General features: G+C 49.1%; 1 long non-coding RNA gene across 4 annotated transcripts; it reads right to left on the bottom strand.

The window, feature by feature from the left end:
- Positions 1-793: 793 nt before the first annotated feature.
- Positions 794-2,734, bottom strand: LOC117188429. 4 transcript variants are annotated; one of them, XR_004472580.1, is made up of 6 exons: positions 2,604-2,734; positions 2,109-2,484; positions 1,824-2,052; positions 1,587-1,766; positions 1,177-1,528; positions 796-1,119 (listed from the first exon to the last, which is right to left on the bottom strand). It is a non-coding gene; the product is annotated as an uncharacterized LOC117188429 (long non-coding RNA). The 4 variants fall into 4 exon arrangements; XR_004472581.1 differs by lacking the exon at positions 2,604-2,734 and adding an exon at positions 2,543-2,561; XR_004472582.1 differs by lacking the exon at positions 2,604-2,734 and having other exon boundaries at positions 794-1,119; positions 1,587-1,751; positions 2,109-2,597.
- Positions 2,735-4,176: the final 1,442 nt, after the last annotated feature.

The raw sequence follows: 4,176 nt of genomic DNA, 5'->3' as shown, positions 1-4,176 counted from the left end.
TCAGGTCAAATCAACAGGTTTTCCGCATGTTCATCTGCCTAGGAAATGGCTTTTGACATTTTCTATTACCGTTTGCCATTTGCTCCGCCACGTACTCCGTTTCCGTCTCCATCTCCGTCTCCGTCTCGGTCTCCGTCTCGGTCTGAAGTTATTTGCTCGACAAAGGCAACGCATCGGCAGGCAGCCTCCCCCGTAAATAAGTTGTTGCAGGGCAAATATTGGCAGCTTCGAGTGGCGCCAGGATGGGGTCCCGTCAATTGCACGCCACATCATGGGACTTCCACAAGAGCTGCGAGTGTGTGCGCTTGACAGAAGTTATTAAATCGAATCAAATCACAGCCGCTGAAGTCTGACAGGTGCACGGGGCGTGGGGCGTGGGGCGTGGGGCCGGGCTCTTGCCATATTTATTGTGCAATCATCACAAGAATGCGTATTGTGCGCGTGCAACGTTTGGCCATTCCGATTACGCCTGCCGCTGACACTCAGCCAGCATCGCAGGATCCTTGAGCGATTGCAACTAAACGAATTTCTATTACGATTCCCATTTCCACTCGAGCCGTGTTGGCTGTTCAACTGTTGATACTGCACTTGGCAGTGGGGATTGCTCTTCCGGCTCCGACTTGGCAACATTTCATGCATGTCTTTGGTCTGTGGATGTGACGCGACCAGCCGCAGTGACTTAATGATTGAGCTCTGTATTATTAGAAGTGCAGTACTACGACTTCCTTTGAGATAAATGTCATTTGTCAGACTTCTGATTGTCACAAGACTTAAGGGGGATTACTGTTTCACTTGGAATATATTTAATTTGTTAATTTGTATATATTTGTGCATGAAAACTTCTGGGAAAGCGGCAATGCACAATGCTGGTCTTTGGTAGATGGAGAGCATTCGAGACAGCCTTCGCTCTCACTTGGTGCACTTCTCCTTGCCGGGTTGGCAAGACTCCTGCTCGACAAGCCAGGCACGGTCCTCTTCTTCCCACCACTCGTTAGCTTCCTTCCCGCTCTCGCCGGATCCACTCGCCGCTCGCTGGTCAAGGACGAGGATGACCTCAACAAATACCAGTAAATGCCAGCGGCGAAGGTGAAACTCTGGCAAGATCTGGTGTGCGAAGAGCTGTAAATATAAATTTCTATTTAAAGAGCTATTTTATAAGTTGGGTATGGGAATTACCTTGCTTGAACCCACAGCGAGTTCCTTCAAGGCTTATGTGGCCTTTTCCTCCTCAAAGGCACAGTCGGTCTCCACCTGCAACTCATTTGTACCGTTATCGTCATCGTCGTCACCATCAATCTCGTTGTCATTGCCATGCTCTGTGGATGCAACTGTCTGAAGCAAGCGTTCGAAAATCTAGTGGAACGCAGTGACCACATTCGCAGACAACGATCGGCAGGCCCGTTTCAGGTCAGGATCAAAGTCATACAAAACTACATCGTATCTTGTGCGATCGAAGCCAGACTCGGCGCACTCGTTTTCGATGCGATGGCCACCGTTGAGATGCCGGACAGGGCTGCACTTGTACCGACTGAGAACAACCAGGGACTACTATATGAACACAATAGGCCATGAAAATTATAAATTACCGATCCGTCAGCCTTCGCTCCCACTTCTTGTTAGCTTCCTCCTCGCTCTCGCCGGATCCACTCGCCGGATCTGCTGGCTGCTAAGCGACTCCCTGGGCAAAGGACGAGGACGAGCTCAACTAATCCCCGTAAATGCCAGCGGTGAAGATGAAACCCATGGAAGATCTGTGGCAAGAGAAGCTGCAAATATCGATTTATATTCAAGGAGCTATTTTATGAGTTGGATATGGGAATTACCTGCTGGTGGCAACTGCCGAAGGAACACTCAAGGCCGGCTGAGTGAGAGCTGTCAAGAATCGAACATGTTTCCATAAGACACCATTGCAGTTCTGTTTGTGCGTTCGGTGGAGTAGTATGGAGTGCATCGATACACTGACCTCGATCGCCAACTGCATGAACCGCATCTTCTGCTCTGGAAGTTGTCTGTGAGAGCCTTGGGGATGGACTTGTGCCACATTTGTCAGTGCTGATGGATCGGTAATGCATAATTGTCATGGCCTATTGTGTTCATATAGTAGTTACGGTTTGTTCTCAGTCTGTTTGAGTGCAACGCTGGGACCAGCTGATCCAGACCTGAAACGGGCGGACTGTCGTTCGTTGTGACTGAGAATATGGCCCCCGCGTTCCATGAAGATTACCGAACGCATGCTTCAAATGGTGGCATCCACAAAATATGACAATGTCAACAAGAATCATGATGAGGCCGATGGCAATAGGGATTCGGATGAGTTGCATATGGAGAACGACTTTGTCGTCGAAAAGGAGGAGGCTTCATTAATCTTGAAGGAACTCGCTGTTCGACGGTTTTGATGACTTCCAGGAGGTCATCCGCAAGGCATCCATCGAGGTCCTCTGCGCATTTGGGACATCCCTCGACGGTGCAGGGTCAGTGCGTGGTCTGTAAGATACTCGATGAGCTTGGCGAAGAAAGCGGCTTCACCCAAGACTGAACTGACAGAGACTGTCGTCGGAGCCTCACAGATGTGACACTCGATAAAACGGCATTCTACGACTTACACAAAATTACAAATTTTTTTTTTTTTTTTTCCTGGGATCTGATTTTTTACACGTCCGTTTCGAACGGAACTAGAATTTTGACTGTGTGTTTCTGGGCCTGAATGTGCCTTCTATGCTATGACGTTTAAGTATTGCATGCTTTGATGGTGAGATTTGGCCAGAGTTTCCCATGAAGCCTAGACTCAGGGTTTCTTTAGAAACTGACATTGAAGGAGGCATTGCCGACGTGGGCAAACCCCTAACCCCAATACACGCATCCGAAATATGTGATCGCATCAGGCGATGCCCCAGAGATCAGTTTTACTCGTCGTCGGTTAATATTTAATTAATTACATTATATATGTTGCGCAAATCAGTCTCCCACCCACGAGAGCCCATCAAATCTGCCCTGCTACCGCCGAGCCATCCATTAACTTTGGGCAGCAGCAGCAGCAGCCTCGATAGGAATGGGAATGGGAGTGGGAATGGGAGTAGAATACAAATTGCAAAATACCAAATTCGATATAATTCAATTTGGCGGAATGGAGGCTATGAATGAAGGAAAGAATGGCGAGAGGGCAGGGGCCAGGGGCCAGGGGCATTGCAGTTGTGCGCCATAATGACATCCTGTGCGCAATGCAACGACCAACCCGCAAGAACAGCAGCAACAAGAGGACCAGGAGGAGGAGGAGGAGGAGGAGGAGGAGGAGCAGAATTATGGAGGTGGTCCTGGCAGGCAGAGGCAGGCAGCCATTAGCGAAATATGAGCACCAGCAAGGACAACAAAGGCACCCAAGGCGAATCGCATCGAGTCAAGGCAGGGTGGTGGCTGGTGGGTGGCTGGTGGGTGGTGGGCGGTCTGCAAATAATGCCAGAATCCAGCCAGAATTAAGCTGAATAATTTACACAACCCCTTGAAAGTGCACTTAAGAGCTACAAAAAAAAATATAATAGTAAATAGCGAAAAAAGCGACAAAAAAAAAACGAAACGCTGAAATAATATTTCTTTTCGATTTCTCCCTCCCAGAATCATCATCATCGACATCCATATCCACATCAGCTCTGGCCTGGGGCATCCTTCGGCATCCTGGCTTCCTGTCAGTGACTGCCAATAGAAAATTGCGTTCCCCAATTGACTGACTGACTGATTGACAAACCGACCGACTTACGGACTGCGGGAGCGACTGGGGAGCGACTTGGATTCGTCTGTATGCGATGGGCTGTGCAATTGTCTGAATGGGCATTCAATAGATCCGGAAAGGGCACGCGGGGCACGGGGCACGGGGCACGGGCTACGAGGCATGGCGACTGCATTGGATCGGGGGATGTGCTGGATTCAGTCAAGTGTATTATCAATTGAAAACTCAACGAACTTGCCAGGTAGCGATAATTTGGATTGGATTGGATTGGATTCGGATTGAGATTGAGATTCAGACGGAGATGGATTGAGTAAGCGTGGTCGGTTAAGGGACCCTTCAAAATCGGATGTGTTGCGGCTTTTCAGGCGGCTCACATCCAGAGATGTGACAACTTTCTACAGGCTCCTACTATCCCCAGAACTGATCATTCGATGCACACTCGTGTGTTTCGATCA

Source organism: Drosophila miranda, chromosome XL (assembly GCF_003369915.1).
Source record: "Drosophila miranda strain MSH22 chromosome XL, D.miranda_PacBio2.1, whole genome shotgun sequence".
NCBI classification, from domain to species: Eukaryota; Metazoa; Arthropoda; class Insecta; order Diptera; family Drosophilidae; genus Drosophila; species Drosophila miranda.
Note: the sequence above shows the minus strand (reverse complement) of the source record. Positions and strands in the feature narration are given on the sequence as shown.